Here is a 12,500-nt window from a genome sequence, read left to right on the forward strand (position 1 = left end):
CGATCACAACTTGCATTGACTTCATTTGCGAGGCAAAGCGCTGCGGCTGGATGATCAGTCTCGCCTGTTAACAAGGGACGCTGAAATGAAACTGCCTCCGCGCTGCATTGCTTCAGTGTTGCTTCAGCGTAGGATTGGCATATGGTGTGTTCGGCCCCTCTCATGTGTATCTCTCTGTGTCTCTCTCTCTACACACACACACACACACAGATACTCGCACTATGGCATAATGTAACTGTTGCAAATCAGTTATATGTACCATAGTGCTCACATCTCACACACAGGAGAACAGACTATGGTAGGGTAGGGTATCTGCATGTTTCAGAAAGGCAAATGTAAGACTTTTTTAGAGCCACCAGACTACTTCCGATTATACAAGTAGTTTCAAACAAGCAATCTCATTGGTCAACTAGACATTTAGAATGTGCGTGCTCAAATCAGCATCATAGTTCACCTATAATATAGGTCATATAGGTCCTATATAACTCATAGCCATGCTCAAATGTAAAGAAAGAAAAGCCTAATCACTAAAATATTATTCCGCCATTCAGTGTTGATGTTAGACGCTCTGCCATCCTCATCAGCTGTGCATTGAGTCGTGACATATAGCTCAAAAATACCTACATGAAAACACCAGCTGATCCAATTTAAAGTCACCCATCGTCTTCACTATTCTAAGCAAAAGTTGCACAAGATTTTCCCCTCTGTCTCTCCACTGTGTGACAGATGTCAGGTATTGGAGGGCACTCTGTCTCATGCCTTCTGGTTCTGCCCTTCACTGGCCACTGCCCTTTGACTGCTACTCTAAGACCTATGAAATAACCCTTCACCCAGAGGCAGAACTCGCCATCTTCGGCTGCTCGGGGTCCTCTCTGAACTTTACTACAGCTGTGCATCAATCTCTAACACTGGGGACAACTGTTGCCAAAAAACGAATTCTTAAAGCAGCTATGAGCAAGATTTTCGATTGTTATTAAACAGTCTAAATTTAATATCGATGCATCACCTCTTACCTGTAATAGTAGACGATACCAACGCAGAGTTGTCTCGCTTGAACCCCGAGTGAATCGGCCAGTGTTAGTCTGTCTGTGGCCAGGGTAGATCAGGAAGTGAAATTAAACGGTTTGCAGCAGCCACTTCGGCCATAACCACAAAATAACTTCCAAAAAACCTGTTAGAATATAACGAGAGATGTTCGCGAGAGTAGCAAGCCCCTGCATGGCGTTCTCCTTGTTTATGGTCTGTTGCTAGGCAGAGCGAAACGGCGGAAGGCAGGCAGCTGCGTTTCACTTCCGGGTTTATCCGGTCCGCCGGTAGACAGATAGAGAGAGAGAGCCCCCTGGTGACGCGAGGTTAGACAGACACAGACTCTACTGTATAATCATCAAGAGAGCAATCTCCGATTCACATGGCTTTGGTCTCTCAGCTAGGTAAGATGTGATGCATCAATATTGTAATTATACTGTTTAATAACAATCGAAAATCTTGCTCGTAGCTGCTTTAAGGAATGGAAGTCCCCCTCTTCACCCTCTTTCCAATTGTGGTTGACGGACATGATCTCTGTTATACGGATGGAGAAAATCCGGTTCCTGAGAACCAACTAACTTAGAAGATGTCTAACTATATGGGACCCATTTTTAGCCTACCTCGATGAGGTTAGGGGCAACGGGTGACTCGTCCGGCTGGTTTCCTATACACCCCTTGCGTGAGATCTCAAGTACATCGCTTACAAGCACATAAGCACCTTACGTGGCTGGTAGCACCACTCTAAGATTGAATGTTCATTATGTATGCATGTTTTTGTTTCGTTTCTTTTCTTGTGTCTGTGCCTGTGTTTTTGTTTTGTTTGTGTTTCTTTAAAAAAAATATATATATACTGTATATATATTGGGGGGGGAAATATCTACATGAAGTTTGACGTAGTGGATAAATTGGATTTCCCCCCCCCCCCCCAACAGATATCTTAGTTACAACAAGATTGAGCTAGCAAGCAGTTTTGTGTTTATACGTGTGATATTTATTCAGTGGCTGGCTCTGACTCAACAGGAACTATTCACCTTATGTAGCCCCGCCCACTTGACCCATTTGTGTTACGACTTCCTGTTCAAAATGTCGGCTGTTGTACCTGATCAAACCAGAGATCGTCTCTCTGGTCAAAGCTAGTGACTCACTGGAAGCAGTTTTCAGGGATAAGCTCTGCCACAGGTGCCACTGTTAGTCTCTCAAGCCAGACTGTCTCTTCTACATAAAGATGAATACTTATCTCTTGTTGTCGTTACTAAGGGTCCGCCTACTTGCTGGGGTAGTAAACTAGGTTTCATTACACAGGAGTCTACTGATGCGACTAATTGTTTTCCAGTTGTTAGTCAAGAAAGACCCCATGTATTTCCAGAGAAAGTGAGATAACACAAGCAAAAACAAATATTTTGAGAGCGAATTGCCCCACAATATGAATACATTTTGTTTATATCTTTTATTTTGTTTGTAAGTAGCTGTTGTATAATCGCAATATTCCACTTGAGGGTGTGCTTCACCCTCATTATTGGCACTTCAGTGAAGCGTGCCGACCTCGGCGCTGCCAATAATGAGGGTAAAGCACATCCTTGAGTGTAATATTGCTTCAATGAAACATGCATGTTTAGAAATAGGCGGTATAAGCCAAAGGACAACAGGAAATAAAAGAGTTAAGTTAGCGACAAAGTAGGATAGTTTAGTAAAGCCGATACAATGGAAATATCTGTATCAATAACACTGTCCTGTATTAATCTAAGTGTGTGTGTGTGTGTGTGTGTGTGTGTGTGTGTGTGTGTGTGTGTGTGTGTGTGTGTGTGTGTGTGTGTGTGTGTGTGTGTGTGTGTGAATGCATGCATGCGTGTGTGTGTGTGTGTGTGTGTGTGTGTGTGTGTGTGTGTGTTGGGGGGTGGCGTAGTCATTTCCTAGATATAGCTATAGCCCTGTCTGTCTGTTTGCCACAGAGCGGAATGCCACATTATTTCCCGTTCCTCATTCAGCCGCTACAAATAGAACAAGGAGTCTCTGGGGGATCACTGAGAGGAGAGATGGAAGAGGGGAGGGAGAGAGAGGGAGGTAGAGGAGGTGAGGATTGGAGAGAGAGAGAGAGAGAGAGAGAGAGAGAGAGGGGTAAAGAGAGAGAAGGGATGTGAAGGGGAAAGACTTGTCCCTCTAAGAAAATGGGAAAGGACAGAAGCGAGGGAGGTAAAGCGACCAGTCCCTCTGAGGAAAAAAGGATATTAGGAGGGAAGAACGAGGGAGGAAGAGGAGAAAGGAGAGGAGAAAAGAAATAGAGAATAGAGAGAAAGAGGGAGGGAGAGGGAGGGAGAGAGGGGGAGAGAGGGAGAGAGAACAAAGAGAAGAGAAGGAGGATTGGAGGAATCAGGAGAGAACATAATGAAAATGAGAAATGTAATGATGGAGGGCCTGCCTGGGGGAGAAGAGAGAGATGAGAGGAGAGGGGAGGGGACAAAGGAGATGGAAGGGAATGCAGAGAGAGAGAGAGAGCGAGAGAGCGAGCGAGAGAGAGAGAGAGAGAGAGAGAGAGAGAGAGAGAGAGAGAGAGAGATCACAAAAGCAAGGTTTATGGAGGTTTTTAGATCCGGTCAATGGTGACCAAACTAGCTTCTTTAACAACACAGTTTGGTGAATGTGGGATCTCTTGCAAAACATGGCACAACTGACCCCACCTTCCCCAAAATCTCTTTAAAGTCACAATGAAAGCACATTTTGAGATCATCTTGCTTCCATAATTTGACGTATTTCCTCATGAAACAGGACAATGCGGTGCAACATAACATGTGGAGGGATCATTCAACTGTAAACCAATGGGAGATCAGTTATGAGAGAAACTTTTATTTGATGGGAGCAAACTTTTAGGGCCCTATCTTCGTACGGCACTATCGTTTGCGCTGCGTTTGCGTGCCTATTATTGCTATCTTCCTAGCGTCTTAAGCTATCGTCTGCCCCCACCGTCCATTTTTGCGCTGTGATGACACAGGTGTAGGCGTGGCCCAGGCATGTCCGTGGGCCTCTAGCCTATCACCTGTCTCGCGCAAGTGTCATTTAGCGCTCTGGCAAGATACCGTCGGTATGTTTTCCGAGTGCAAAGAGGCGTTGCCCGTTCCAAAATAGGCGTTCCAGCGCAATGTGTTAGAAAAAATCACCTTGGGTGCTCTCAATTTTAACGCCAGGAAATAGCTGGTCTTAGCGCAAACGCAGACGTAGGCCTGAGCGCAGACAGTCTCCACATCTCCGTGCAGTGCAGGAAATCCTTGCTTGGATCCATTTACGCACGGCATGGATGTCTCTCCACTCGTGCCTGCACACACTCTTCTCTCCTCGGAATGCCACGTTGATTTTCAACTATAGCCTACATTGCAGAAAAAACACACCTTGATTTAAAAATGAGAATTTGTTTGTCATGGTTTTATTAGGCTACATAATTCCCGAACATACAGGTTTGTGGTGTGAGGTAACAATATATTGCTTTTGAGAAAGTTGTGACGGTGTTGTGCCAAGCTGCCTCTCCCCACCCTGGCTGGCCCAAAACACCCAGGGCACCGACCCATACCCACCCCACCACCAAGCCTGCATAACCGTCCAGCTCCCACCTTCTCGGGGGAGACCCCCTTCCAGCACCCGGCGCACACAGACTCCCGCCCCGCCAGACCCTCGTTCCCCTAATCCAATTCAAAACGCACAATTTTTTCGCCCAACAACTGTGTCCGGCCAGTACAGTAACCTCTTTCCCTGCAATTGCACGCATGTAAGACCAGCTTCTCCACAGCGCGGATGGCAGCTGAAGTCCCTCTCGCCATCAAGCAGACAGTGACGGAAGCATGTGTCTTTATGTGTGCCAAGGGGAAAATTGGTGGGATTGGATGTATACAGTATATATTAATAGAAACTAATAGAAAATAGCTGATTAATCAAATGTGTGCTTTTGGAACGAAATTAAATTTCTTCAAATAGAGCAGCATCACTCATCGCGGCTCTCAGTACGCTGCGTAATTACGCATGCAGTATATTACTGCAGCAGAGATAGAAGAGAGCCCGAAAAGCGATAAGCAGACAGACGTTTGGGCAGCAGCCCTTTTTCAGCGTGTGAAATGGCAATAATACACCTGTGATTCACAGGTGGGCATGAGCACGTTATTTGATGTCTATGCATGACAGCCTCACATCTCTCTCTCTCTCCCTCTCTCTCCCTCTCCCCATCTAGGCTATCTTTTCTCTCTCCCTCTTTCTCTCTCTCACTCTAGTCCCTCTCAGTCAAGGAGGAAGCAGCTGACGTGACGCTGTGGTTTTATGGGCATGACCACACCTCCACAATGCTTTTGGGCATAAACACGCCTATACGGAGATGTGCGCCGAGATGACGTGAAGCGCAGTGGGCCGACACGCCCACAATTAGGGCTTTGCGTGGCGCTATTCCAGCGCAAAACGGGCGCTAATGCAAAATTACCGCCGTGGGGAAGATAGGGCCCATAGTATGACAAGCATAGCTGTAGCCTATTTCAAATTTTGAATTCTGAAGTGAAATCATTCAAGGGTCAACTTATTACTGTACGTTCACACCAATGTATGTACTGTAATCTCCTCACGTGAACATCTGAAAATGTGGCTGGTGTGAACGTAGTTACACTGAGTGCGTGGTATCATTTATCCAGCTTTATTGGAGTAATGAAAAAGGACATTGATGGAAGCCAATTCAGTAGATTTTTTCAGGGCCAAATAATTCTTTGACATACAGTACAGTCAGGAAAAACCTCGTCAGGCTGTCCGTATCTGAAAAGATTTCCTCCTGACCGCCGCTTTGTTGCCGATATTGTTTTCCCACATGATGGGCGTGCAACATTGTTGCGATTTTCATTTGGTCTGGTTTGCTTTCACACAAGCCACGCCCCAAACGCAGATGAGCCAATCACAGCGCGTGCAGCTCTACAATACACTCGGACATTCTCAGCTTAGAGCTCCATAGAGCAGCACTAGAATACCGAGTTTCCTCTGGTTTTATACATTTATAAGTTGACAAAATGGTCAAACGATGTGCATGGGGGTAAATGCAACATTACGAGGTATCCTGGGAGGCCAGGCAATTGATAATATTAAACTAAGAATCATCATGGTATTCAGAAAGTCGGCAAAATAAAATGCTGAATTATGCGAGTTTCCAGTCATTACGTTATGCGCGTAATGGAGTTGGTGAAGAGATAGAGAGGGGAGGCTGGCCAGCGAGACTAGTGAAGAGGAGACGCATTGATTGATATATTATAACATTGCCAGACACCAGTCAAACCCTAAAACGAGGGAATTCATTAATTAATAATGAATGAATCCCGTTCTCCAAATAAATGTGAGGTAGTCTAAAGAGAAAAGATCCAGGAGGAAAACATGATGTTAAAAGCTGTAAGCTATGCCTCTGCTGATCTGCTACACCACCACTCATGCGTGCGTGCCGTTGTCTCGCTATGAAAAACATCTACATTATTTAACGTTTCTTGATTATACAGAGGTACATGAAATAGATTACCAGGCACCACTCTTCAATTCGGCATATAGGCTATATAATCCACGGAGAGGTTACTCTAAGTGTTACGTCAATTCTGGATGTGAGTCGTCTGTTATCCCCGCCTGCTGTCTTCCTCAATTCAATTCAATTCAATTAAATTCAATTTGTTTATTTGTTCAATTCGTTTATTTGTTCGATAGGGGACAGGTGTACATTAATGAACATTTAAAAAAAAATGTGAATGCACGACAATTGCAGTCACAGGACTGATTTCCATTGCTTGTCCCCCTGCCCGATGATATAGGCTTAGAGTCCTGAGGGGTAAAAGTAAAAGTAACAGTGCAGCAAAAACATATTTAAAATGTAAACACAAAACAAAGTGCAAGTATGCAGAGAGGTAGTCCGAATAGAGGTAAAAAGTAGCATAGTGCAACAAAACATATTAAAATATAAACACAATGCAAAGTGAGAAACTGAGTTAGAGCTCTACATGGCTCTACATGGCTAAGTGAAAAGTGCTGAGTACAAAATATACAGGAATTACAGTCTGATACTACAACCTGAGTTTGGGATCAACATACAGCTAAAAAGTGAGATCCACATAAAGGACTCACTCAGACAAGATATAGGAAAAGATAAAGAATAAAAAAACAGAGATACAACACATATAGTATAAACATACTCTTCTATGCCCTAGTGATGTGTGCATAGTAAGTCCTCCATTAAAACGTTTGATTAAAGATTCGCTAAAGCCGTTTCCAGGAATGCACGTATCGCATTTCTTTTTATCGATAGCTTTAAATGTTGTAGGCTACTACAGTACCATGGCATAGTGAAGTACTTTCTGATGGCTTCTAGATGATATCAGGGCTCAAAAAGGTGTGAAGGGCGTCTTGGGATATAACTTTGACAGTGACGGCTGCCATTTACTCTAGTCAGCATGCCCTGTGTTTGTCCGAGTGAGGACGGGGGGTGGGGCTTAGCGATAGGTCAATTTGCCAAGCCACCAAACTTTTTGAACAATGTCACATGGTCGAAACAGTCACTCGTCTATTGGACAGAATAGAGAAGAGAAATCTCTCCTCTCCAGCAGGCTTCTTGCCTGGAAGAGGGCTGACTGAACAACACAAGTGAATCCGCAAAACACAAACCATGGAGCAACACCACCTGTGATATTGGGATTTCTGGTTTTACTTTGGTGTTACTATCAAATAATTATTTAACAAGAATGTGCCCAATATGAGCAGCAGATGAGGCAGCAAGCTGTTGAACATTTCATTCTGCAGATGAGAGTAGCCTACGTACCGAAGGAGATAGGCAAGCCGGGGCCAGCTGTTGAGAAATGTGATGTTGTTATGACGACGTACATCACTCATGATGCACTGCATGAGTGCATGACATGCACTGCCGCTCTTGTGTTTAGTCCGTTTTGCTTTCACACAACAAACGAACTGCACCAGGGTTCACTTGGAAGCGAACCGAGACCCACGTTTTCAAGCGGACCAGAGTTTGTTTGTTTGTTCCGCCACAGAGTTCGTTTGCGCTTTCACACCACCCCAAACGAAGCGCACTATCCGAGGAAACAAACTCTGGCGCGGTTAAACTGGACTAAACAGCTAATATGTCAAGTCAAGTCAAGTGTATTTGTATAGCACACTTCATACACAGATGCAGTTCAAAGTGCTTCACATAAAATATGTGAAAGCGACCTTAGTTAAGTTATCCTTTATTTATCCCCATGGGGAAATGCATCCTCTGCATTTGACCCATCCTCTACTAGGAACCTTCCTAGCACTAGGAGCAGTGGGCAGCCGCAGTGCAGCGCCCGGGGACCAACTCCAGGGTCTCTATCGTTGCATCGGCCTATAAACTGCGCCCAGCGCCCGGCGCAGCGCAGATTGCTGGGCGTGGACCTGCCTACTCGATATTTTGGTTGCGCTACAGGCGGCCTTACGCCGGGTTCACACACACGCCTAGAGCGACGCTTAAAGCAACGCCTAAGCAACGCCTAAAATTTAGGCGTCCTTGTTAACAGACGAGAGCGTTCACACATACCGCTGCCACGCTGTGCTGAAGCCATGCTTGCGCTGTGCCTACGCTGCGCTGCATTTATCGTTTAGGCGTCTGTTCTATTTTTCAGCTCTAGGCGCGCTGAACTGTCAAGCTGGCTGTTGTTTCTGGTGGACTTGGGCCATATTTTCTACCGAGTTTGCCCAAAAGGGAGGGTGGAGCATAGTAGCAGAGGAGAGCTGTCCTTCATGTGTTCCTCTATTAACGTCTTTTCTGTCAGATGTATATATACCCCCCCTGTCTCAATGCAAGTTTCACTCATGGTGTTGATGACTCATAGTCACATGATTACCCGAGGGAAAATAACAATTACAGCGGGCCAGGAAATAGACAGACATCCTCACTTGCACATTACAATAAAAAAGAGGACTCACCCATGCTATAAATCAGATCTGAAAAGTGTAAAAAAACCGCTGCTCATGTGTTCAGCGTAGCGCAGAGCGTGGCGTCCTGTGTGAACGAAAATAGGCGCCAGGCATGCATGAAGCAATGCCTATATGCGTAGGCATAGGCATAGGCATAGGCGTAGGCATAGGCGTAGGCGTGTGTGTGAACCGGCCGTTAAGCATTATAACCACGCCTTTTAAGTGTAAAATTATGCACAATCTGCTCATTGGAGAAGTGCAGTAAACAAATCACAAGCTTCCCTTAAGCTCCAATTCCACGGAGTGATCCAGTCCGGTCAGAAAAGCCAAGCGCTCTGAGCTCCCCCCTCCCTTTCTGTCTCCAATATATTATTCCATACTATTATGCTTCTCAAACCTATCTAACTGCAGTTTAAATACTGCAAGCATGTAAATATGCTACACTATAGCAAGATCAAAGTGAAAAGAATGTTCTAAATGCATTGGCTAGAAAAATATAGCCTATCCCTATGTGGCCTATGTCATGATGAGATTAGATTGGTGAAAGTTTGTCCAGATTAGAAGGATATCGTTTTCTCTCGCTACCTCTTCTTCTCCAGTGCTGCAGATGATGCACATAAATATAGCCTACATTATGTAAAGTCATTGCATAAATGTGTTTTTATTGTAAAAGTAAATGTGAAGTAAACCAAGTCTTATTAGAGCGGAGCGGACATCACAGGACATCACAGTAGAACCATGTTACGGCTGTCTCTCATCTAAATCACGTTATATCTGCGAGGCATATACTGTATATACCCCCAGGATGACATATATGTTTCACATAGGGTTGTGTTTGGATTTCAATGTTTTATTTGGTCCAATATTGAAATGTTCGAGAATTGCATGTTGTGTGAAGAGAAACATTATTTCTATCTACCACTTTAGGCAATTTAGGCTGATTTGGTTGATATTTCTTCTCGAAATGTATTAGCCTCAATGCATGCTGGGAGATTTGAGGGAGTCATGCTGGGAGATTTGAGGGAGTGAGAGAGAGAGAGAGAGAGGGGGAGAGAACAGCTTTTTTTCCATCGTTCTTTGTGCTGCACGAGAGAGGGAGTGAGAGAGAGAGAGAGGGGGAGAGAACAGCCTCTGAATGACAGGGGCACAAAACTACGATATAACTACTTTTTTTCCATCGCGTGAGAGAGAGAGGGAGAGAGAGAGAGAGAGAGAGAGGGGGAGAGAGTGTGAGATGGGCAGAGGAGAGCTGTGCGTAAATACGCACAATATCCGCGGGCCGCGGCGCACTGAATAAGGCCTGGTTTTGAAAAGCGCTAAGCGCTAAATTAACGCCAGGGGGGAAGATCGTTAGGCCGGTATTTAAGGCCGAAACACCCATTCTGGCCTATTCTGGCACTGCGCCACGCCTCTTTGGCGTAAAGCGCATTTCAGGGCCTAAAACCATGTTGCTATCTTCCCGAGGCAGGCGCAAGGCACGTTTTTTTGCGTTTAGCGCCAGTTTTTGCGCCTAAGGCCTGTGGGAAGATAGGGCCCCAGTTCTTTTGCCAGGGGCACTGACAGGAGTATTAACCTATGGTAACATACATGTCTTTTGGTGGTGGGAAGCAACCGGAGCACCTGGAGGAAACCCACACAAACACGGGGAGAACGTGCAAACTCCACACAGAAAGGACCTGGGACGGACCGGGGTTCGAACCTGGGACCTTCTTGCTGTGAGGCAACAGTGCTAACCACTGAGCCACTGAGTCCATTACATTACATTAACACCAGCAACAGAAGCATGCAAGCATGTCTGTCACTTATTTACATGAACACCAGCAACAGAAACATATAAGCATGTTGAAAAACGTGTCATTCATGAGTAATTGGCCTCTTAGTAATTATTAAAGATGAAACATGGCACCATGGACCCCCTAAACCTTTTTCCATTACAGCTCCCTCATATCCATAATGACGGTGTAATAAAATACAACATTATGCTTCCAAATAAACTGCTAAACACAAACTACATTATACATGTAATGTGATGAAAGGAGAGACAGGGCAGAAGCTTCCTCTCTGTTAGCGACTGTTTAAGAGTCTCAGGCTGAAACCGGATCCAACAATGAGACCAGGACATGTTCTCACAAGGTCAGATGAATGACACACATATCGGTAGCAATGGCACCTTTTTCCCCGTCCGCCCTGATTTAAACATGCTAACAGCCTTCCTTAGATCTTATTTTTCTGAAGGGGAAAACAAACGCAATGAAAAACAGATCCTCCTTATGATGATGATGACATGTGAGTTGTAGAAAGAAAAGAAAAGAAAAGAAAAGAAAAGAAAAGAAAAGAAAAGAAAAGAAAAGAAAAGAAAAGAAAAGAAAAGAAAAGAAAAGAAAAGAGGGATGGAGAATGAGGGAGGAGAGGAGAGGGGTTGAAGAGAGAGAGGGATGTAGGAGAAGAAGACTGATTTCCAGGTATGGCTCTCTTAGCATATTTGAATGCCACCCACACACCTTTCAACAAAGTGTGTGTGTGGGTGTGCGTCTTTGTGCCTTTGAGGCATTTCAAACCCACAGTTTCTCTCAAGCTAGATCTCATAAGCGCCTTGCTGTTGTTCTGCCTCCCTGTAACTCTCAATGTCTTTTATTCCTTTATGCCTCTTGATGTCTGGGATCACTTCATATCTGTCACCATATGTCTGCAACCCAGACTTCAGCCATATCCTATTGATAATACCCCCGCCCCCCCCCCCACACACACACACACACACACACACACACACACACACACACACACACACACACACACACACACACACACACACACACACACACACACACACACACACAGTTTTCGTTTTCTCCCCAATAGAGAGCCAAAGTGAACATCACTTCCTGCCTTTCTCTGGGTACCAGCATCTGAAAAAATAGGAATGGTGGTGAACAGAGATAGACGCGACTTTTTTTTATCCCGTTCGAATTGTGCCACGGGGTACACATAAATTTAAAAGATAACTATGCATGTCAAGAAAGTCACAGTTTGTCCTGAAACTGAAACGTAAGGTTTAGTTTTAAGCAATATTACACGAGAGGGTGTGCTTTACCGTGGTTATTGGCACGACGGCGAGGCGCCAGGACCTCGGCTGAAGCCTTGGTCCGTACTCCCTACACGTCACTGAAGTGCCAATAACCACAGTAAAGTACACCCTCTCGTGTAATATTGCGATTATACAACAGTTACCAACAAAATACAAGCTATAAACAAAAGGTGTTCATATTTTGGGTCAATTTGCTCTCAAAATAACAAAGTTTTTGCCGAGTGTGTTAGTCCGAGACAATAAATAGTTCCCGTTGAGTCAGCCAGCCGATATGCTCATCACAAACACCTGTGCAGAAAGCAGCATCTAGCTTTACAGCGTTGATGCAAAATGAATTGTTTTGTTGTTCATTTTAATTTATTTGGCGGACTTACTGTTCATGAATGGTTGGAAGAAGAGATAAACAAACAAGCTGCTGGTTCCACCATAGAAACCAGCTATAGGCCATAGCGTT

At 44.7% G+C, this 12,500-nt stretch overlaps 1 protein-coding gene across 1 annotated transcript in view; it reads right to left on the minus strand.

Annotated features, from left to right (window-relative positions):
- LOC310772592 (transmembrane protein 47-like) overlaps positions 1–12,500 on the minus strand; it is a gene marked incomplete at both ends in the record, with an annotated part of 48,647 nt that overhangs the window by 31,354 nt on the left and 4,793 nt on the right. The gene's annotated exons all lie outside the window — the stretch shown is intronic.

This window comes from Poromitra crassiceps (assembly GCF_964638095.1).
Source record: "Poromitra crassiceps genome assembly, chromosome: 3".
In the NCBI taxonomy this organism is placed as follows: domain Eukaryota; kingdom Metazoa; phylum Chordata; class Actinopteri; order Beryciformes; family Melamphaidae; genus Poromitra; species Poromitra crassiceps.